Source organism: Ahaetulla prasina, chromosome 2 (genome assembly GCF_028640845.1).
Source record: "Ahaetulla prasina isolate Xishuangbanna chromosome 2, ASM2864084v1, whole genome shotgun sequence".
In the NCBI taxonomy this organism is placed as follows: Eukaryota; Metazoa; Chordata; class Lepidosauria; order Squamata; family Colubridae; genus Ahaetulla; species Ahaetulla prasina.
Window position 1 is genome coordinate 11,689,007 of NC_080540.1, and position 24,852 is coordinate 11,713,858.

A 24,852-nucleotide genomic window follows, 5' to 3' on the forward strand; every position below is an offset into this window, starting at 1 on the left:
TAAAGTTGCCAAGGTTGGAGACCCGTTTTACAGCAGTCTCCCTTTACGGAGTCAGCACATAGTTCTCAACAACCTGGGTACTCATTTTACAGATCTCAGAAGGATGGAAGGCTATCAACCTCAAGCCCCGTCAGGATCAAATTGCAGGCTGTGGGCAGAGTCAGCTGGCAATACTGCATTCTAAACACTGCGTCAATAGGGCAGCTGTCATTATTCTCCCACCTTTATTATTTTTGCATCTACTTGTTCTACTGGTTGAGATGGGGGTGGGAGATGGACATGCTCCTTGTCCATTCCTTTAAATTTTGATGATAGGAGCTTGGAAATGAACCTTTTGTACTGCAGCTCCAGCCCTACAGGAACTATTTCTCATAAACTATTTCATGGGAACCATTTCCCATAAAATTGGGCAGGCTATTTTCCTCCTAAAGGTTTCCTCTGTCCGATCATCTACGATTCCAGGAGGCAGTGCTCATCTCTGTTGCTTATCTAAATTTTGTCGCTGGGCAGGTTTCTTTCGTCGACTGATCATATTTACCATGTTTAATAGATCTTCTTCATGTTTAATAATAAGACATTTTTGATTAAAAAGAATCAGCTGAAAAATTAAAATGGTTAGTTTTCACCTGAGCTTGCAATGAGATCAAAAATAATATTCAAGATATCTCTACATACATCAAATTACACCTTGTGGAATATCTTCTGTAAGATAAGAGAGGAATTTTGGCTGAAACAGTCAGCAATCTAGGCTTTAAAATGGTTTCTCCCCTATGTGTAACCTTAAATGATTTATAAGGATAGACCTACTACTGAAATCTTTCCCACAATCCAGACATTCATTATGGTCTCGCTCCTGTGTGAGTCTTCTGGTGTATCATCAGTTTGGAATTCTGAATGAATTTTTTACCACACTCCAGACACTCATATGGTTTTTCTCTGCTGTGAATTCTCTGGTGTATCACCAGGTTGGAACTCTGAGTGAAACGTTTCCCACAGTCCAGACACTCATATGGTTTGGTGCCTGTATGAGTTCTCTGGTGTAGTACCAGGTAAGAATTCCGACAGAAACCTTTCCCACAATCAGAACACTTATATGGTTTTTCTCCTGTGTGAGTCTTCTGGTGTATCAAAAGATTGGAATTCTGCTTGAAACTCTTCCCACAATCCAGACATGTATACGGTTTCTCTCCTGTGTGAGTTCTTTGGTGTTCCACCAGGTGGGAATTTCGACTGAAATGTTTCCCACAGTCCAGACACTCATATGGTTTCTCTCCTGTGTGAGTGCTCTGGTGTACCACCAGATTGAAATTCTTACTGAAACTTTTCCCACAATCCGGACACTCATATGGATTTTCTCCCGAGTGAGTCCTCTGGTGTATAACCAAGTCGTAATTCTGAGTGAAACTTTTCCCACACTCCAGACACTCGTATGGTTTTTCTCCTGTGTGAGTCCTCTGGTGTTTCACCAGAGCGGAATTCCAATTGAAACTTTTACCACAATCGGGACACTCATATGGTTTGTTACCTGTGTGAGTTCTCTGATGAACTACCAGCTTAGAATTCCAAAAGAAACCTTTCCCACAATCGGGACACTTATATGGTTTCTCTCCTGTGTGAGTTCTCTGGTGTTCCACAAGGTGGGAATTTCGACTGAATTTTTTCCCACAATCCAGACACTCATACGGTTTCTCTCCTGTGTGAATCCTCTGGTGTATCATCAGGTTGGAATTCTGTGTGAAACTTTTCCCACAATCCTGACACTCATATGGTTTCTCCCCTGTGTGAGTCCTCTGGTGTATCACTAGGCTGGCATTCTGAGTGAAACTTTTCCCACAATAAAGACACTCATATGGTTTCTCTCCCATATGAGACCTCTGGTGTCTCAAGAGCTTGGAATTCTGAATGAATTTTTTCCCACACTCAAGACACCTATATGGTTTCTCTCCTGTGTGAGTTCTCTGGTGTATCATCAGTTTGGAAGTCTGACTAAAACCTTTTGCACAATGTGGACACTCAAACAATCTCTCTCCCATGCGAGTCCTGTGATGCTTCATCAGATCAGACTTCCAAGTATACGTTTTCCCACAATCGGGACACTCATATGGTTTTTCTCCAGTTTGAATCCTCTGGTGTATCACCAGGTGGGAATTCCGAGTGAAACTTAATCAGGACATTCAAAGGGTTTCTCTCCAATGTGAGTTTTCTTGTGTCTCACCAGAGTGGGGTGGTAAAGCTTTTGCTGCATTAGGACCACTTCTGAGCTCTTACCTGCAGCTACTTTGAATTAAGTCGCTCTTTTCTTCCTCAAAGGCTTTCATTATTGCCGTCCCATTTTGGCTATCCAAGGGAACCTTTCCTTCCCACAGACTTCCAGTTATTTCCACTTTTTCTGAATTTGGAAATTATCCCCTTTGACTTTTAATGTAATCTTTCTTTGAGTTCCACAAACACTATTGTTTCCAGCTCAAAACATTATTCTTGTTATTCTTTCCCTTGTTTCTCATCTTCTGAGGAAAGAGAAGAGTTTTTATACTTTCTGGAGGAAGTGGAAAAGATTTTGCTTGATTTTTTTTTTAACACTGCTTCTCATTTTCTGTTATCCACAGTTGTCTTCTTAGCATCTTCTTTGTCTGTAAGATCGATATCAATGAGTTAGTATTATTACTGTTAAAAAGAAACAGCTGCAGAAACATAAGGAAACACCAAAAAAAAGCCTCACATATATTACCATGGAAAAGTATCAAAATGGTACTTTAACCTGTAGTAATTATGGTTCATTTGGCACATTAAAAAAATCTAAGTTCAAATCTCCACTCAATCATTTTCTTTTTGCATTGTGTAAATTATTATTAGCATTGTAAATTGTTACTATAAAATATTCATGAAAACACTGAAGATTATACAAATATTTATACATATAAATACACATCTATGAATTTGTGTATGTAAAAAAACTCCATGTTTCTTTCAGTCTGCAAAATGTCCCAGAAGGGTATTTGCTCAAATTCTTTGATCTAATTTTAGAAAAGTGGGGACACTAACAGATGAAATGATGCCCAAATTCTATGCAAGATTTAAAAAAACCTGTTTCGACCATGAAAACGCCACATTTGACAGGTCAATAAAACAGGTCAATAAAATCAGAAGGAACCAAGAGTTATGTGAAGACCGAGGGAGATGTTAAACTTTTAAGGAATATGAAACAGAAATCAATATAAAGACTTTTTAAATCCCCCAAATCTCCCATTGGTAAAACCACAGGTAGCAGTTTTAACTCCTGCAGCCCCAAAGGAATAAAACTCGGGTAGGGACAGAATATGCAGCAGCAGCAGCAGCCCACATGTTTCATTCTTGCTCCTTGCTCTGCTTCCAGGCCGTGGAGGAACCCAAACGGCCCGACTTGCTCCGGGCTTCTCCTCCGACCTTCCCTCCACTCACCTCCCAGGAGCCGCTTCCACCCTCCAAGCGGCACAAGAGGATCTGCAGACGCCATTATCCTTCCGTGGGCGACCCGGAAGGAAGTGGCTCTTGCCCTTCACCTCCCCTCCTCCAAATTCTCTCTAGCAATGCAATACTCTATCGTTCCAATCCGTTCAATCTCAGCCTCTGCCTCTTCCCTAGAATAGCTCGGCCGCCGCTGTACTGTATTCACTGCTTTCTACGCTTATTTGTAGGGCGCCATCTAGTGACATAAGACCGAAAATCACGCCCGTCCTTTCATTGAATCCTTGCTTCCTTCTGTGCCACCAAGTCCTATTCGACTCCCACGGAGCTCGTCCATATTTTTTGTCCGTGGCCATCCTTCCATCCCACGCTTTTTCTTTCAGGTCCCCCAAGAGGGGAGTCATGGTCCCTGGAGCTGAGCTGCAAGCGTCATTTGGAAGAAGCGGGAAGTAAACCAAAGGAACGCACCCACAGGGGGAATGATGTGCAAATAGGAAACGAGAGACTGGCCTAAACAAGTGCCAGCTTCATCCCATTAATAGAAGAGTGAAATACAAGATAAAATCTTGAAGTGACTACTCACATTGCTTCCAAACACATCTTAGACAGGAGATATTATTTTTCTATCTGCATTCTTACAGAGCCTAAATCTCACTTGAGCGGGCAGAACTGCTGAGCAGCTTTCCCAATTTTCAGAGTATTTAAGATGCCAGCATTGAATATTTCCAGCCAACTTGGGTAAAATATTTGGAGGGTGCTAGTTTGTTGAAAACTGATCTAAAGTTCTGGGTAGTTGGCTCAGCTCATCCTCAAAACCTCTCTACATCCCAAAATGTTATGACGGAACCACCAGCAGGCCAGAGGCTTCAAGAGAACTAGCCTGTTGTGACCCAGGCCCCAGTAGGTAGTATTAGACGCAATCAGTTCAATAACAAACAGACTTTATTAGAACAGCTGAGAATTAACTCAATTTCAGCCTAGTCCAAACAAATTCAAAACAAATTCTTCATAACACAATTCTTCAGTCTTGTCTCCAACCTTGATCTCATTAGGCAAACCGCCAAAGGCTTTTCTTGGCAAAAGTTCAAAAGCAGAGGACGCTGACAAGAAATAAATGCAGCAAGACAAGGAGCAAGTCTATTAACGTTGTTTTCCGACAAAGAGCACAAACGCCGTTGCTGGTCTTTTAAGCCTTATGGGAGTGGCCAATCATCTCTTGGCTCTACTCCTGAGTCTTCCTCTTTGCTTTAGCTCCTCTTGCCTTCTGGCAGCTCTTCTCATGCGTGCATTAGGAACAGGCTCCTCCTGTTCCTCTGCCTCACTACTGTCAGTCTCTGGAGGCTCTGGAGTCTGCAATTGATGGCCCCATCTCTGCTTCCAACACAGAGCCCTCAGCCGGGCCTTCCCCAGCGTCCAGGACTGGCCCATGTTCTTCCTCAGCCTCATCACTGTCCGACTCTGCAGCCAGCTCTGCAGACTGCTGGCAGACCACAACATAGCCTCACTCCTGGGCAGGGCTGTGTTCATGCACATCAAGGATCTTGAAGCTAAGGTTCCCCACAATCTAGCTTTGTTCCTGAAGGAGGAACTTTTAAGGCTGTAAATCTTCCATTAGGTCAAAGTGAGTGAGGCACATATAGGTAGTCCTCGACTTACGACCAAAATTGAGCCCAAACTTTCTGCTGTTAAGTGAGACATTTATTAAATGAGGCATTAATTAAGTGACTTTTGCCCCATTTTACAACCTCTCTGGTTGTAAATCACCACTGGTGTTAGGTTAGTCACATTAACTGTGTTAGTCACACAGTTGTTAAGGGAATCTGGGTTTCCCGTTGACTTGTCAGAAGGCTGCAAAAGGGGATCGTGTGACTTCAGGACATTGCAACCATCATAAATATGAGTTAATTGCCAAGAGTCTGAAGTTTGATCATGTAATCATGGGGATGCTGCAATGGTCTTATGTGTGAAAAATAGTCATAAATCACTTTTTTTCCAGTGCCGTTGTGACTTAAAGAATTGTTGCACATCGAGGATTACCAGTACATACCAGGTGTCAGGCCTGGAAGCCATACTACCGTGGTGCCTTCAGGATCCAGGCCTGCCACAATCCTGCTGTGGGAAGTTGGAAGGGGGATTGCATGAGTGAAGTAGAATTAGCCATAACAAAACTTTGCAGAGAAGTTCAAGGCCATGGTGTCCGACAGCTGTGCTGAGAAGAAAGTGGAGGTTGTCTTCTGTACATGAAGAAATTGATTAGAGCAGTGGTGGGCACGTGGGAGAAGTGGGCAAGGTCTTGAACTTTCTTTTGGGTGAGGGAAACCCGAAAACTCTTGGATTCGGGTTTTCCCTGATGTGCCAATATGACATCTCTAATAAAAGTTAGCTTTGAGGAATCGCAACCCTCGGCGTTTGATTTCGTTGGGGGTGTTACTTGGAACCCTGACACCAAGGCGTAGAGGAGATCGGAAATAGGCTATCTATATTTGGTAAACAAAACTAATACACTTTTTCAAAGAAATCTTTGAAAGCGGCGTGCAAAGGATAGTAGTATGCATGCGCAGACAAAAGTGTTTCTGCCGGACACTTATTTTTCTAATTAGAAATTTTAACTAATATTCAAAACACACAAAAACAATAGAAAATAAGCAATAAACTAAAATTGGGGAAAAAATACCTTATACAATTATGCCTTCCCTCCATCCTTCTTTCTATCAAGTAATTGTTATACACATTCCTGTTTGAGAACTGTATCTCCTCAGCTAACCAGAAGAAAACCCTTCTTAAAAACGGATCCTGAAGTCCATTCTTCAGAGAAATCCAGGCCAACATTTCCCTTCCACTTTGCTCTCATCTGTGCAGAGGAACAAGGAGATTCTCTTTGGTATTGATAGAGCAATTAGAGAAAAAATAAAAGACACATTGGACTTTATAGGAAATAGATGGAATAGAGATTACATAGATAGATAGATAGTGTCAGGAAATTGTTATTTGCCTAACTAGTTGGCCAGGCAATATATAACCTAACTATGTATGTTTGTAGAAAGGCATGATATTGCTTTAAGGCTGTGCGGCATCATGCATGTATCCTGATTGGCTGAGCTCTGTAGCCAATGTATAAAAGGACTACTAAATTATGGCTTGTGGGGAATCTACAGGGACGCTACAGCATTGTAACCTGATGACATGCTGCAACTGTACATCTGAACTTTATGATCGTTGCTTGATCATGGCTAGTTACTGATTCCTCAAGATACTGACTGTTGTGAATTGAACTGTGTTTTGCCGAACTGAAAGAAGACCTTGTTTGTTGTGCAAGTCTACGTTGGTAAGAAGACTTGATATTTGGTAAGAAGACTTGATATTTGTAACATCCCTGACTGGCTTTATATAGAATAGAATAGAATAGAATTTTTATTGGCCAAGTGTGATTGGACACACAAGGAATTTGTCTTGGTGCATATGCTCTCAGTGTACATAAAAGAAAAGATACGTTCATCAAGGTACAACATTTACAACACAATTGATGATCAATATATCAATATAAATCATAAGGATTGCCAGCAACAAGTTATAGTCATACAGTCATAAGTGGAAAGAGATTGGTGATGGGAACTATGGGAAGATTAATAGTAGTGCAGATTCAGTAAATAGTCTGACAGTGTTGAGGGAATTATTTGTTTAGCAGAGTGATGGCCTTCGGGAAAAAACTGTTCTTGTGTCTAGTTGTTCTGGTGTGCAGTGCTCTATAGCGTCCTTCTGAGGGTAGGAGTTGAAACAGTTTATGTCCAGGATGTGAGGGATCTGCAAATATTTTCACGGCCCTCTTCTTGATTCGTGCAGTATACAGGTCCTCAATGGAAGGCAGGTTGGTAGCAATTATTTTTTCTGCAGTTCTAATTATCCTCTGAAGTCTGTGTCTGTCTTGTTGGGTTGCAGAACAGAACCAGACAGTTATAGAGGTGCAGATGACAGACTCAATAATTCCTCTGTAGAATTGGATCAGCAGCTCCTATGTGTATGTGTATGACCTGGATTGTTTTTGGACTATGTCTTTGCTTTTTCCCTAAAAGTAAAGGAATATCAAACCCCAGTTTGCCTGCAAGTGATTGTTATTGTATACAACCAGTCTCAGTCGTTTTCATGCATAGGGTACTCTGCTCAATAGTCCACAACCTTGGTTGTGAACCCAGATTACCTTTAACAGATAGATAGATAGATAGATAGATAGATAGATAGATAGATAGATAGATAGATAGATAGATAGATAGATAGATAGATAGTGTTGTGGTCCGCCAGCAGCCTGCAGACCTGGCAGCAGAGTCGGACAGTGAGGAGGCTGGGGAGGACAATGGGCCAGAAGAGGGTTCTGCATCAGAGGCAAAGATTCATTTGGATTCGTTTTTTCCAGGAACAATTCAAAGTGCTGTTTATCATCTTTAAAACTCTGTCTTGCTCGTCTGTCTGTCTATCTATCTATCTATCTCCATCCATCCATCCAATCCATTTAAGCGTTTGTATCTGTCTGTCTGTCTGTCTGTCTATCTGTCTAATCTATCTTATCTATCTATCTATCTATCTATCTATCTATCTATCTATCTATCTATCTATCTATCTATCATGTTTCCCTGAAAATAATACCCTTACATTTTTTTGAACCCTGAAATAAGTGCTTGGCCTCATTGCCATGTGCTCAAAAGCCCAATTGGGCTTATTATCAGGGGATGTCTTATTTTGGAGGAAACAGGATATCTACCTACTTACCTACCTACCTTACTTTTGCATCTCACTGTCCTAACAGGTCAGATATGGTTCGCATACTCCTAGTCCCTTTCTTTAAATATTGCCACCCAATGGGAACTCAGAAGTCTGCCTTCTCCATTGCAGCCCCTTCCTATAAACCCTCTTCTCCCTACATTGGGCAGGCCTTTAGTGTTCTGTAAAATCCTCATCAAAACCTAACTCCCCCCCCACCCCCAAAGCACTGGGATAAGAAAAGGCAACTGCACATCAGAAGCTGGATTTGGCACCAGGTTTTTGTTTTCATGCATATGATTTTAATAGTATGGTTTTTGTGTTGATTTTTGACAGGGAGCTGGCCAGAGTTTTCATAACATAGTTGGCTATGTAAATGTTTTAAATAAATCAAATGCAACAGAGATGAATCAAAAGCTGGTCCTGTTAAGCTGCCCATCTGCAAGTTACTTGAGGCACAATGCATTTCTTTTATCAAATGTATATGCCACTCATCCCACAGCTAACTCCCCCAATGCAACTCCTTGCAAGGAGAAAAAATATTAGTTTCAAGCAAGAATGGCACTGGGCGTCAACCTTGTTAGTAAGGCCAGAAGGCCTAGTTAACTTCTAATTCAAACAAAAGCAAGAATTACCTTTCTGGAATTCCCTGACCATCAAAATGCCATCAACTGTGGCTTGTATTTTGAGGCCCGGCATTTTTGCCATTGTTATGGTCCGCTAGCAGCCTGTGGAGCTGGCAACGAAGTCGGACAGTGATGAGGCTGAGGAAGAACATGGGCCAGTCCTGGAGGCTGGGGAAGGCCCGGATGAGGACTCTGCGTCAGAGGCAGAGGTGGGGCCAGGATGTGTGGACTCCGGAGCCTCCAGAGGCTGACAGTAGTGAGGCAGAAGCCTAGTGCACGCATGAGAAGAGCTGCCAGAAGGCAAGAGCAGCTCAAGCAAAGAGGACGACTCAGGAGTAGGGCCAAGAGATGACTGGCCACACCCATAAGGCTTAAAAGACCAGCAACGGCGATTGTGCTCTTTGTCGGAAAACAACATTGATAGAATTGCTCGTCTTGCTGCATTTATTTCTTATCGGCATCTTCTGCTTTTGAACTTTTGCCAAGAAAAGCCTTTGGCGGTTTGCCTAATGAGACCAAGGTTGGTGAGAAAACTGAAGAATTGTGTTATGAAGAATTTGATTTGATTTAGTTTGGACGACGCTGAGAATCAGTTAATTCTCAGCTATTCTAATAAAGTCTGTTTGTTTTTGGACTGATTGCGTGTACTACTACCTACTTGGGCCTGGGTCACAACAGCCATTTGCAATATATTCTGCATTAGGGTGGGCTGCCACCTACCTTTTCTGATTAAATAAATATAATAATAATAACAACAGAGTTGGAAGGGACCTTGGAGGTCTTCTAGTCCAACCCCCTGCCCAGGCAGGAAACCCTACACCATTTCAGACAAATGGCTATCCAACATCTTCTTAAAAATTTCCAGTGTTGGAGCATTTACAACTTCTGCAGGCACTTATTAATTGTTCTGTCAGGAAATTTCTCCTTAGTTCTAGGTTGCTTCTCTCCTTGATTAGTTTCCACCCATTGCTTCTTGTTCTATCCTCAGGTGCTTTGGAGAATAGTTTGATTCCCTCTTCTTTGTGGCAACCCCTGAGATATTGGAACACTGCTATTATGTCTCCCCTAGTCCTTCTTTTTATTAAACTAGACATACCAGGTTCCTGCAACCGTTCTTCATATGTTTTAGCCTCCAGTCCTCTAATCATCTTTGTTGCTCTTCTCTGTACTCTTTCTAGAGTCTCGGCATCTTTTTTATATCATGGTGACCAAAACTGAATGCAATATTCCAAGTGTGGCCTTACCAAGGCATTATAGAGTGGTATTAACACTGCACGTGATTTTGATTCTATCCCTCTGTTTATGCAGCCCAGAACTGTGTTGGCTTTTTTAGCAGCTGCTGCACACTGTTGGCTCATATCTAAATGGTTGTTCACTAGTACTCCCAAGATCCCTCTCACAGGTACTACTATTGAGCAAGGTACCACATATATGGTACCTGTGCATTTTGTTTTTTTTTGCCTAAATGTAGAACCTTACTTTTTTCACTGTTGAATTTCATTTTGTTAGATAGCGCCCAATGTTCAAGTCTGTCAAGATCCTTCTGTACCTTGAGCCTATCTTCTGGAGTGTTGGCTATTCCTGACAGCTTGGTGTCATCTGCTAATTTGATGAGTTCCCCATCTATCCCCTCGTCCAAGTCATTGATGAAGATGTTGAAGAGTACTGGTCCTACAGATGCACGCATATTTTTATTTTGCCTTTATTACATGCAGAAATAACTCAAGGTGGAAAACCTATCTCCCCTGTCCACCTCCTATGATGCCCAGTTATTTTCTGCTAGCTGGGGATTTATGGAGCTTGAAATCTTGTGGTCACCCAGGTTGAAGGCAGCTGAAACTTTGCAAGCTGCAGTTCTTTGAACTGGGGTTGTATAATGAGCTAGAACGCACAGTTATAATTGATTGGTTAGAGTGCTGGCTCCTGTTTGAGGCAATCTGCGCTGCGATTGGTTGCTGCGGGTATGAAGGAGTTTCCCTCCCCTCCCCCTTTTTTCTTCTGGGTGCTCTGTGATTTAACTCATGACGTTCCTGTTTGCACGAGTATCTTTTTTTTTTTTATTGAAAGAGTTTTAAAGTGTTTGCATGAGTATCTTGTTTGCTGTAAACATAGATGTAAAATATATTTATTTACATAAAATTACAAATTTGTGTAGGCGTCTATGACTTCATTTGGACACCAGTGGTGTGGTTCCCTGACATATCTATAAATCCTGATCTAGCCAGATATATGCATCAACTTTCATCAAACTAACATTTTCCAATTATTTGCCTCTTCCGTCATGTCTCATACATGACGAATAAAAAGCAATAAAAAGCAGGTAAGACATGAACAAATTTCTCAGAGGCATTTCAAAATGAAGGTCAAATATGACATTCAGCTCTTCTCTACACCCATCACTTGCTGTACCAAATGAATTTTCTTATGTGCAGCAAGGGAAGAATTTTGTGAGAAGCATTGTCCACACTCCGGACATTTGAATGGTTTCTCCCCTGTATGTAAACCTACATGATTTATAAGGCTAGACCTAGTACTGAAATCTTTCCCACAATCTGGACACTCATATGGCTTCTCCCCTGTGTGAGTCCTCTGATGAATCAGCAAGTCAGACTTCCAACTAAAACTTTTCCCACAGTCTGGACACTCATAAGGTTTTTCTCCTGTGTGCAATTTCATGTGGCTGGTCAGATTCGATCTAGTATTGAAGCTTTTCCCACACTCTGGACAATCATATGGTTTCTCTCCAGTGTGAGTCCTCTGATGTATCATCAGATTGGAATTCCGACTCAAACTTTTCCCACAATCTGGACACTCATACTGTATGCCACCCGTGTGAGTCCTCCTCTGGTGTATAATCAGGTTGGAATTCCGACTGAAACTTTTCTCACAATCTGGACATTCATACGGTTTCTCCCCTGTGTGAATCCTCTGGTGTATCATCAGGTAAGAGTTCTGACTGAAACTTTTCTCACAATACAGACATTCATACGGTTTCTCTCCTGTGTGAGTCCTCTGGTGGATCACCAAGTCAGAATTTCGAGTGAATTTTTTCCCACAATCTGGACACTCATATGGTTTCTCCCCAGTGTGAATCCTCTGGTGTATCTCCAAGTCAGAATTCCGACTGAAACTTTTTCCACAAGTCAGACACTCATATGGCTTCTTTCCCGTGTGAGTCCTCTGGTGTATCACTAGATGGGACTGCTGATTAAAGCTTTTCCCACAATTTGGACACTTATACGGTTTCTCTCCAGTGTGAGTCCTCTGGTGTATTACTAGGTCAGAATTCCGAATGAATTTTTTCCCACAATGTGAACACCCATACAATTTGTCTCCTGTATGAGTCTTCCGGTGTATCACCAGGTCAGAAGTTCGAATGAAACTTTTCCCACAATCTTGACACGCATATGGTTTCTCTCCTGTGTGAGTCCTCTGGTGTATCACCAGGTTGGAATTTTGACGGAAACTTTTCCCACAATCCTGACATGCATATGGTTTCTCCCCAGTGTGAGTCCTCTGGTGTATCACCAGGTTGGAATTCTGACTGAAACTTTTCCCGCACTCTGGACATTCAAATGGCTTCTCTCCAGTGTGTGTCCTCTTGTGTATCACCAGGGTGGCCTGCTTACTAAACTTTTTGTCACACTGTGGGCACTGGTAGGGCTTTTCTCCAGTATGGGTTCTTTTATGCTCAAGAAGTTGGGACCTGTAGGGAAAGGCTTTGCTACATTCATAGCATTTGTATGGTTTTTTACCAGTGTGGGTCCTCTCATCCATAATCAGCTCTGATTTGCAATCTGTGCTTTTCCCAACATATGCAGATCTGTGGAGGTTTTCCCCCACTGATATGCCTGGGTTCTTGAGGAGGTAAAAAATATTTGCGATCCCTTCTTGGATGGTACTTTGATTCAAGATGTGTCCTTCCTCATCGGGTGAGGCCTGCATTACTGTCTGAAATGACTGATTCCTCCCCACAGAGTTCTAGATATTTTCCCTTTTTTTGTGGATCTGAAAATGTTTTCCCTTGACCTTTTCACGTAATGTTTCCTCGAGTTCCACATAAAATATTTTTTTTCCAGCTCAAAACTCTTTTCGTATTTTTTTTTTCCTTACTTGTTGCTCACTTGCTGGGGAAGAAGAAAAGCTTTGTGGTTTTCTGCAGGAAAGGATTTGCTTTCCTTCTTCGTGCTGCTTCTGATTCTCTGTAGTCCAGAAGACTCTTCTTGGCATTCTTTTTGTCTATAAGATTGACATAAAAGGATTATTTTAATTACTATTTATAAAATTGTTGCACAAGTTGTAGAAACAAGGGGAAAAAAGCATATATTACAATGGAAAAACAAACATGCCAAAATTCGATTAACCCATTAACTGCTAACATTCATTATGACACATAGCAAGATCCAAGTTCAATTATCCCCACAATTTTGATATTTTCCTACTGACTCGGGTGAATTTCAAAATGTTAGCATTTCAATTTGTTATCATCATATATACCGGGAAATACTGAGAATGGATTATACAGATAGACATATATGCTCAAAGAAATACAGATGTATTTCTTTGAGCATATATGTATGCTCCTATGTATGTATGTACGTACGCGTGTAGAATATATGCGTGTATTTTCTGCCTGCGAAAAGTGTCAGAAATAGGGACAAAGAATGCGTGGGCATTAACAAAGGAAATGGTGCCCAAGGCAAAATTTAAAGCCATGGTTTTAGGCTGTGGGGGAGCAGCGGTTAGAATGAAGTATTAAAGGCTATCACTGCTCAGTGCCAGGAATTCTTTGACTGGCTCAGCCTTCTGTAGGGACATAATAATAGTAGAGTCAGTAGAATTGGTTTGACTTGCTGTTTCGGTTCTGTAAGAATTGCTTTTCTAAGAATTGGAATTGCAAATGATCTAACTTGTTTTCTTGTATACCTCGGTCCATGGAACGGAATAGGTCGTAGTTTGGCAGGATTACACCGGGCAAATATCTCTGTTGCTAAGCACCCAGTCCCTCTGTTGCTAAGCACTCAGCCCCCCTGCTCCTGCTGCACAGCCAATGCAGGGCTACAAGGAAGGCATGGGACAGAGAGGCCAAAATCGGCTACTAAACTAATGCCTCTGAAGATATAAAGGTACCTATCCTTACGATTTATATTGATATTGTTTCCCGATTACTAATTGTACCCTATGACTATCATTAAGTGTTGTACCTTAGAATTCTTGATGAAGGTATCTTTCTTTTACGTACACTGAGAGCATATGCACCAAGACAAATTCCTTGTGTGTCCAATCACACTTGGCCAATAAAAAAACCTATTCTATTCTATTCTAAAATGAGGACCCAGATTGTTGGGGGCAATAGGCTGGCTTTGTAAACCACTTAAAGAGGGCTGTAAAACACTGTGAAGCGGTATATAAGTCTAAATGTTCTCTCTCTCTCTCTTTATATATATATATAATTGGGGGCAACAGGCTGACTCTGTAAACCACTTAGAGAGGGCTGTAAAGCACTGTGAAGCGGTATATAAGTCTAAATGTTCTCTCTCTCTCTCTTTATATATATATATAATTGGGGGCAATAGGCTGACTCTGTAAACCACTTAGAGAGGGCTGTAAAGCACTGTGAAGTGGTATATAAGTCTAAATGTTTGTTTTATCTATCTATCTATCTATCTATCTATCTATCTATCTATCTATCTATCTATCTATATCATTGGGGGCAATAGGCTGACTCTGTAAATCGCTTAGAGAGGGCTGTAAAGCACTGTGAAGTGGTATATAAGTCTAAATGTTTGTTCTATCTATCTATCTATCTATCTATCTATCTATCTTATATCATTGGGGGCAATAGGCTGACTCTGTAAATCGCTTAGAGAGGGCTGTAAAACACTGTGAAGTGGTATATAAGTCTAAATGTTATATCTATCTATCTCTTTCTATCTATCATTGGGGGCAATAGGCTTACTCCGTAAACCGCAGCACTGTGAAGCGGTATATAAGTCTAAATGCTCGCTCTATCTATCTATCTATCTATCTATCTATCTATCTATCTATCTATCTATCTATCTATCTATCTATCTATCTATCTATCTCCATCATTGGGGGGTAAATAAGTCTAATATGTCAATGAAAACTCAATCATCCAACCAAAAGTATCTATAAAAAGGTTAAATCGTGGCCACTGGACCAAAGATGGTTCATCTGAGATGTTTTGCTTCCCATTCAGGAAGCTTCAATCATCACTCGGAATAAAAGAGTTTAGTTAGGCAGAGTCTCAGAGAATCTACCAACTCTTGCCCACCCCAACTGCAGGCCTCTCTCTCCAAAACGTATTGCAATAAATTTACCTTTTGCTGGATAAAACGAGCCCGACCTGCTCCCGCCTTCTCCTCCGACTCGCCTTCCAGGAGCCGCTTCGCCACTTCAAGCAGTGGGGAAAAAAACTGGGCAGCCCGAGGTATCTTCTCATTAGGAAGCAGGAAGAGGAAGTTTCCCTGTGCTTCTCTCCTCCCAATTCCCTCTAGCAATCCACGACTCTGTGGTCTCAATTTCTTTCAGTTCGGCTACAGGCGCTTGCTACTGTATTTGCGACTATCCAGGCGCCTAATCCTAGAGCGCCATCTAGTGACCTATAGCCAGACCATCCGATCTCTAGCTTCATAAGATTAGCCCCGTGCTGGCTGGATCCTTAAAAGTTCACGGAGTTCTTGTGTTTTATGTGCAGCCCATAAATCAGGGATGTCCAAACTTGGCTCTTTGAAGAGTGGTGGACTTCAACTCCCAGAATTCCCCAGCCAGCATGAGCTATAAATATGAGCAAGTTGCTGGCTGGGGAATTCTGGGAGTTAAATCCACCACTCTTCAAAGGGCCAAATTTGGACACCCCTGCCCTTAAATGATTATTTTATTTTTTATTTTTATTTATTTGTTTTGTCAATCACATATAAGATAACAGGTAAAAGTATAAACATAATCTGGATACATGAAAAGAGTAAGTAAAAAAAAAAGGAATGTTAGGACAAGGAAGGCAGGCACGTGGGTGCGCTTATGCACGCCCCTTATTAACAGCCTGCCATCTTCATCTTATTAATAGAATAGCGTGGGACAAAACCTGGTATTGTCCACCCACGTTGTTTCCAACATCATCTAGATAGGAGGTACTATCATGCTCTTTGTATTATTGGGGAGTTCAAATCTCGCTAGAGCAGCCTGCCCAATTTCCAGGGTAACAGATTAACAGAGTTGGAAGGGATCTTACAGGTCATCTAGTCCAGCCCCTTGCTTAAGCAGAAGACCTTACATCAGTGATGGCTAACCGTTTTGCCATTGAGTGCCAAAAGTGGGGGGAACATGGGGGGGGTCATGCACGTGCATGCCCGCACTCATAATTCTATGTGCCCCCCCCTGCACTCCCCCCGCTTTTGGCACGCAATGGCACGGTGGGCCCAGTAGGCCCGTTTTTTGCTGTCGCAGCAAACAGCAAACAGGCCATTTTCGGCCTCCCGAGGGCCTCCAGGGGGGTGGGGAAGGCCATTTTCAACCTGCCCAGGCTCCTAGAAAGGCTCTGGAGCCAGGGGAGAGAGAAAAATGGGCCTTCCCCACCCACCCACCCAGGCCCTCCGGAGGCAGGAAATAGTCTGTTTCCCTACTTCTGGTGGGCCCAGAAGGCCCGAAAATCAGCTGGTGGAGCTGAGCTCGTGTGCCCATCGATATGGCTCCACGTGCCACCAAGATATGCGGAGCACCATCAGCTGGGAAAATGCATTTGGTGGGTCTGAGGAGACATGTCTTCTCTGTTGTGGCTCCCACATTAAGGAATATCCTTTCCCCTGAAATGAGATCAGTTCCACCCCTTTTGAGTTTCTGGGAGGCTCTCAAGACCTGGCTTCATCCTCAGGCCTGGGGCTCTAAGGCAATCTGAGATATGCTCAGATGGTTCCATTGCTGAGGTGGCCATTTGCATCCATTTTATTGCCTGGTGGAGGGAAGTTTGTATAATTGTTTTTATATTACTTATTTCTTACTATAGATTTTTATTTATGTCGTTGATATGATTGTGGTTTTGAATCTGATTGTTATACGTCACCCACCATTGCTTTTGAGGGGAAGAGGGACTATAGAAATTTCATTTATAAATAAATAGTAAAAAATGTAAGGTTGACTTTAGAGGAGCTAAATTGAAGGAGAAATCATAAAGGAGGGTTAAAAAATAAATAAAAATAGTTGGATTTGAACTGGGGGGGATCAGGGTCAGATAACAAATACCTTATCAGTTAACAATAATAATGTATTAAATCCCTATTGTGTTTCTTTACCCCTACTGTGTTCCCTATTTGTACCAGCAGCTTTTACTTTCCCCAATTTTAATTTTATTCTTTCCTCTCAACTTACGGTGTGTGTGTGTGTGTGTTCTTTTAATCACAAAAGGAAGTGCATAGTATGCAGAGTATATTCTGAATTGTACTGATGTATTTTAACAGTACAAATATGGAGAGAAGTTCAAGAACAGGATGAGATCCAGAGACTGGTGTTGTTGTGTCTTGCCCGCTCTCACCGCAGCCGGGGTCTGCTTATCTGCTCCCGAACACGGAGGAATGTATGCCTCCCGGCCCCAGTCCTGGCTCCATGCCCAGACAAGCTGCAGAGGGGGCACCTCCCGGTCCCAGCCCTGGCTCCATGCCCAGGCAAACGGAGCAGCTAGACCCCTCCCCTTCCTCCACAGCATGTGAGCCCGAGGAAAGTTTACTTCCAACAGCTGCTGATTGGAGTGACCCTCACATCAGAAGATTGGATAGGCGGAGGCAACAGAAGGGAGGGAGGGGCAGGCCTTAATGAGTGCTGAGTCATGGAGCCACACCCCATGGCCTATATAAAGGATCTGCTTTCTGGCAGTCTCTGAGTCAGGCAAAGTCGAACTTATCTTGCTGAAGTCACTTACTGGTCTCCTGCCTGCTCTGAGGACTTTGCTAGGACTTTGGGCAGAGCTGCAGAGGCAAGCCTGATTCGGATTTCCCTGACCCGGCCGTCAGCGGAGGAGTGGGACACGACAGGTGTCGCCAAGTTTGGCTTATGTATCTTCTAACAGAAAAGTCATGACTGCAGTCTTGATGTTTAAGTTAATGAAATGACACCATCCATATCCAAAAGGATGAGACACGAGAGCAAGCAATAGCCAGAAATAGGAAATTGTTAAGTATTGAGGGAAAGAACAGGCGGGGGTGGTGAGGATGACGTTGCACGGGAACTTAGTATATCCAGGAAGGAATGTGGAGTGGAAATGTACATCAAGTGAAACTAAAAGGCCAAAATAGAATATCCCACCAAAGCACATGACCGGCTAAGCACATGACTGGCTATTCACCAGGCTGACCTTTTAAGAGGGATACCCTAAATTGCCATTTTCAATGCAGATCTAATAAGGTATGGATCTGAGCTCTGCTGTATGGAGGAATCTGGAATAAAATAACCCCAACATATGCACCCGATGTTTTAATGTTTTTAACCTTATAGTTTTATACTGCTATTTATAACATTGTAATAATTAGATAGGAGGCATATACATTTAATAAATTAAAATAAATACATTTTATTGATTCCCTTTTTATCCAGGAACTCAAGATGGCATATAAAGCAGTCCCTGGCTGGCATCCTGAGCTAAGAAAGAAGCTTTTCTCATTTTAAACCCCCCCCCCCCGCCAGCCAACCGATCTGCACGGGCATATTTTCGGCCTCTCAATTGGCATCTTAAATTAGGATGTCATAGCACCTGGCAGCCACCTTCCTGTTTAACCGAACACTGGAACTTGTGGTTTCCATCCAGTGTCTTTGACTCTTATACTGGAATTTTTAATATAATTTATATTAATAATTTTAAAAAGATGATTAAAAACTAACATGAATGAATACACCAAAGAGAAAAAAGAAATTAAAAGTGTAAAAAAGAAAAAGATAAAATAGAGAGAAGTTACTTCCTTTACAGTAATTATATTTCCTTTAAAGAAATTACTTCCTTTACAGTAATAATAATTAGAAATACAAACTTACTTCTGTTACAAAAACTCTCTTTTATATTACCTGGGTTTTTTTATAATCACAACTGTAAATGATAACTTCATATATTTTTTTGATTCACACAGATGTCTAATGAACTTCCAATCAGTAATGAATGTAGAGAATGTCTTTTCTCTGATTGAGGAAATCAATAAAGTTGTCTCAGAAAATTCCATCATCTTCACAAAACCATTCCTCCACTGCGGTTGAATCTGAAACTCTGGTGTATATAATACAGGTAATCTTCGACTTACTACTACAATGGGGATTGAAATTTTGATCCTAGGACAGGGGTCCCCGACCACCGGACTGCACAAGTGGCAGGCAATTCTGCACCTTCACTTGAACAAGAGGCAAGGACGCTCAGGAAGTGCTTGGACCTCCCAACTCAGATCCCCTCATGTTCAATATGAGGCAAGACATTAAAATAGTTAATTCCTCAACTGAGCTTCAATGAGAGATGAGAAATAATATTCAAGAATCCTCTACACATATCAAATTTTGTCTCGTGTGGAATTTCTTGTGTGTGATAAAGGAGGAATTTTGTGTGAAACACTGTCCGCAATCTGGGCATTTGAATGGTTTCTCCCCTGTGTGTAACCTTACATGATTTATGAGGCTAGACTGAGTACTGAAATCTTTCCCACAATCTGGACACTCATATGGTTTCTCCCCGGTGTGAGTCCTCCAGTGTATTACCAAGTCGGAATTCCGAATGAAACTTTTCCCACACTCCAGACACTCAAATGGTTTTTCTCCTGTGTGAGTTCTCTGGTGAATCACCAGGGCAGAATTCCAATGGAAACTCTTACCACACTCTAGACACTGGTATGGTTTGTTCCCAGTGTGAGTTCTCTGGTGTACCACAAGATTAGAATTACGATAGAAACCTTTCCCACAATCAGGACACTCATATGGTTTTTCTCCTGTGTGAGTTCTCTGGTGTTCCACCAGGTGGGAATTCCGACTGAAACTTTTCCCACAATCCAGGCACTCATACGGTTTTTCTCCCGTATGAATCCTCTGGTGTATCACCAGATCTGAATTCCAATTGAAACCTTTCCCACAATCTGGACACTCATATGGTTTATCTCCGGTATGAGCCTTCTGATGGATCAGCAGGTTGGAATTCCTACTAAAAGCTTTTCCACAATCTGGACACTCATATGGTTTTTCTCCCGTGTGAGTCCTCTGGTGTAAGAGTAGGGTGGAATTTTCCTTGAAACTTTTCCCACAATCCAGACATTCATAGGGTTTCTCACCTGTGTGAGTCCTCTGGTGTATCACCAGCTTGGAATTCTGCTGGAAACTTTTCCCACAATCTGGACACTCAAATGGTTTTTCTCCTGTGTGAGTCCTTTGGTGCATCACAAGGTTGGCATTCTGACTGAAACTTTTCCCACAATACAGACACTCATATGGTTTCTCTCCTGTGTGAGTCCTCTGGTGCATCACAAGGTTGGCGTTCTGACTGAACTTTTTCCCACAATACAGACACTCATATGGTTTATCTCCTGTATGAATCCTCTGGTGTATCACCAGATTGAAATTCTTACTGAAACTTTTCCCACACTCTGGACACACATACGGTTTCTCTCCTGTGTGAGTCCTCTGGTGTATCACCAGGTCAGAATTCTGAGTGAAACTTTTCCCACAATCAGGACAATGAAAGGGTTTCTCCCCAGTATGAGTCTTCTTATGTCTCACCAGGTTGGTGTGTGTACTAAACCTTTTGCCACATTGGGAGCACTGGTAGAATTTCTCTCCAGTGTGGGTGCTTCCATGAGGAAGTTGTTCTGAGTAAAGCGTTTGCCACATTCCAAGCATTTTTCCGTATTTTTTATGGTGTAGATCCTCTCTTGCGTAATCAGCTGTGATCGGCAATCTGTGTTTTTCCTCACAATAGACAGACTGTGGGGTTTTTATCAACACTGATAATCTTGGATTCTTCAGGAGGTAAAAAATATTTCTAGTCTCTAATTGGTGGTGCTTTAATTCAAACCCCTCTTGAATCCAGGGTGTTCTTCTTGGCATCCTCTGTCTATAAGATTGATATTAATGGATTAGTTTCATTGTGGTTTAAAAAAAATAGCTGCAGAACCTGTGAAAACAGCAAAAAACAAAACAAAACAGCTGCATATATTATCATGAAAAGGCAAACGTATCAAAATGCTACTTTAATATCCAATATATTGGACTAAAATACACACATAGCTGGAAAAAATGATAAAACTACTATATAGACCTGAAATCAGAGATATTTTTGTTCGGCATTCTACCAGAAAAATATGATAAAAAGACTGCATATTTGATTCTGCATATATTAACAGCAACTAGAATTGTATTTGCACAAGAATGGAAAAGTGATGAGATCTGAGGAGAATGTAATTAGAAAAATATTAGACTGTGTAGAAATGGATCGATTAAAACTTGCTATTAAGGATAAAGAAGAAACTGAATATTTTTTGATATGGGACACATTTCATCAATGGCTAGATAGTTGCTTTAACATCTGTAGTCATGAAAACCTTAAAAAGGCTAGTGCTTTCCTACCTGAAAACCATCACGGGTCCGCTGTTAGACCCCTTGCAATTTGCATACCGAGCAAATAGATCAATAGATGATGCTGTTAATATGGCTCTGCACTACATCCTACAACATCTTGAGTCTCCAAAGACCTATGCAAGGGTCCTTTTTCTAGACTTTAGTTCAGCATTCAATACCATCATTCCAGACATTCTTCTAACTAAGCTAAACCAGCTACAGATACCGGAACAGACTTGTAAGTGGATCACAAGCTTCCTAACAAACAGGAAGCAGCAGGTGAAGCTAAGCAAGATCACATCAAATACCTGTACAATTAGCACAGGGCCCCCCCAAGGCTGTGTGCTCTCCCCACTTCTCTTCTCTCTGTATACCAATGACTGCATCTCCAATGATCCATCTGTTAAGCTACTGAAGTTCGCAGATGACACAACAGTGATTGGTCTCATTCGAGACAATGACGAATCCATATAGGCGAGAGGTCGAGCGACTAGCCTTGTGGTGCAACCAAAACAATCTGGAACTGAACACACTCAAAACCGTAGAAATGGTGGTAGACTTTAGGAGAAACCCTTCCATACTTCCACCTCTCACAATACTTGACAACACAGTATCAACAGTAGAAACCTTCAAATTTCTGGGTTCTATCATATCGCAAGATCTCAAATGGACAGCTAACATCAAAAACATCATTAAAAAAGGACAACAAAGAATGTTCTTTCTGTGCCAACTCAGTAAGCTCAAACTGCCCAAGGAGCTGCTGATCCAGTTCTACAGAGGAATTATTGAGTCTGTCATTTGCACCTCTATAACTGTCTGGTTCGGTTCTGCAACCCAACAAGAAAAACACAGACTTCAGAGGATAATTAGAACTGCAGAAAAAATAATTGCTACCAACCTGCCTTCCATTGAGGACCTGTATATTGCACGAATCAAGAAGAGGGCCATGAATATATTTACAGATCCCTCACATCCAGGACATAAACTGTTTCAACTCCTACCCTCAAAACGACGCTATAGAGCACTGCACACCAGAACAGCTAGACACAAGAACAGTTTTTTCCCGAAGGCCATCACTCTGCTAAACAAATAATTCCATCAACACTGTCAGACTATTTACTGAATCTGCACTACTATTAATCGTCTCATAGTTCCCATCACCAATCTCTTTCCACTTATGACTGTATGACTATAACTTGTTGCTGGCAATCCTTATGATTTATATTGATATATTGACCATCAATTGTGTTGTAAATGTTGTACCTTGATGAACGTATCTTTTCTTTTATGTACACTGAGAGCATATGCACCAAGACAAATTCCTTGTGTGTCCAATCACACTTGGCCAATAAAATTCTATTCTATTCTATTCTAACAGAAACAGAAGTTAGAAAGGAGGAGATATAAAGGGAGAAAATGGTATAGAGAAGAGTCATTATAGATGATGATGTTAAATGTTAAATATTAAGGTTATTATGTTATTATATTATAAATATGATGGTGATGACTAAATATAATGAAAATGTATAAAAATAAATAATTCTACCCAGAATACAGAGTTTGATGAAAATTGAACGTTATATAAATAAAACATGAAAAAAAAAACTAGTTTAATCTATAATTAAACTACATCTATAATGTAGTTTAATTACAACTCATTTGGCATACAGAAAAGTAACAAGATATGAGTTCAAATATATTCATATAATATAATAATGAAATTCAATTTTTGGCTTAGGTAAATCATAAAATTATTAGCATTGCACATTGATACTATAAAATTTACCTGAAATACTGACGATTATATCATATACGGTTGTGCACACAGAAATTTACACATCTATGAATTTATGTATGAAGAAAATGTATGTGTATTTCCCTGTGCAAAAACTCCCAGAAGTAGATTCGCTCAGATTTTTTGATCTAATTTTAAAAAGGTGGGGTCGTGAAGAGACGAAATGGTGCCCAAAATCTCTGCAGATTGAAAACACCCGTTTTGCTCATGAAACGCCTGACTTGCCAGGAAAACAACATGTCCATAAAATGAATCAACATGTCATAAAAGGAATCAAGTGTTACGTGAAGGTGAGGGAGATGGGTGGTTAAAAATATGAAAAATTATATAAAGATTCCTTTAAATCTCCCAAATCCCCCATTGGTAAAATCACAGGCATCAATTTTAAATCATGCAGCAAAAGGATTAAAACATTTGGGGAGGGAAAGAAGATGCAGCAGCAGCAGCCGCCCAGGTGTTTCAGCCTCGTTGCATCCCCTGCTTCGTACACCGTGGAGGAACCCAAAAGGCTCGACTTGCTCCGGGCTTCTCCTCCGACCTTCCCTCCACTCACCTCCCAGGAGCAGCTCCAACCCCTCGAAACAAAAAGCTCCACCGACGCCATGACCCTCCCGTGGGTCAGCCGGAAGAAGAAATTCTTCTGTCCTTCGTCTCATCTCCTCCGCATCCTCTCTAGCAATCCACAACTCTGTCGTTTCAACGCCTTCCCGCTCAAGCCTCTACACCCCCAGTAGACTAGCAATGCCTCTACTGTACTATGTTCAGTTTTCTTCTCTGTAGAGCGCCATCTAGTGACAGAAGGCTGAAAAACACACTCGTTCCATTTCCACTCTAAAGCGTTTGCAAGATGATTCCGCGCTTCCTTCTGCGCCATCAAGTCGTATCCGAGTACGTCGATAGCTTTTGTCCATGGCCATGTATCCCACCCCTTTTCTTTCAGGTCCCCCAAGACTGCACACATTCCACCCCCCCGGAGCTGAACTCGAAGCTTCGTTTGCAATAAGCAGCAACTAAACCAAAGAAACGTGCCCTTGTGGGGAACGGCGTGCAAAGAGGCAGCGAGAAAGTGCACCTCCTTTGGGGTCGGCGAAGATTGTTCCAGCCCAGGGGTCTCCAACCTTGGTCCCTTCAACTCCCTCAGCCATCAAAGCTGGCTGAAGAACTCTGGGAGTTGAAGTCCACAAGTCTTATAAAGGGACCAAGATTGAAGACCCCTGTTCCAGCCAGTTTTTCGTGTGCCTGTGTGCAGCCCTAAATCATTTCCAGCGTCATCCTATTAATAAAATAATGAAATGAAGCAAAATCTTGAAGTGCCCACCCACGTTGTTTCTAAAGATCTAGGTAGAAGATAGCATCTTTGTATTGTATTTGTATTTTTACTGGTATTGTATTGTATTGTATTGTATTGTATTGTATTGTATTGTATTGTATTGTATTGTATTGTATTGTATTGTATTGTATTAATCCGTATTATTGCTTTGCCTAGAATTCAAGATAATACACTATTGGAACCACGGAATGTAATTTTTGAAAGTTTATGTAACACAGGAGAAATACTAGAGTCCTGAAAAAGAACTGATGCGTTTCCAAACTCTAAAAAGGAAATTATAGGCCAATCAGCTTGACATCAATACTTGGTAAAATCCT

At 41.5% G+C, this 24,852-nt stretch overlaps 1 pseudogene; it reads right to left on the reverse strand.

Annotated features, from left to right (window-relative positions):
* LOC131190367 (zinc finger protein 850-like) overlaps nucleotides 1-24,852 on the reverse strand; it is a 27,268-nt pseudogene continuing 2,416 nt past the window's right edge.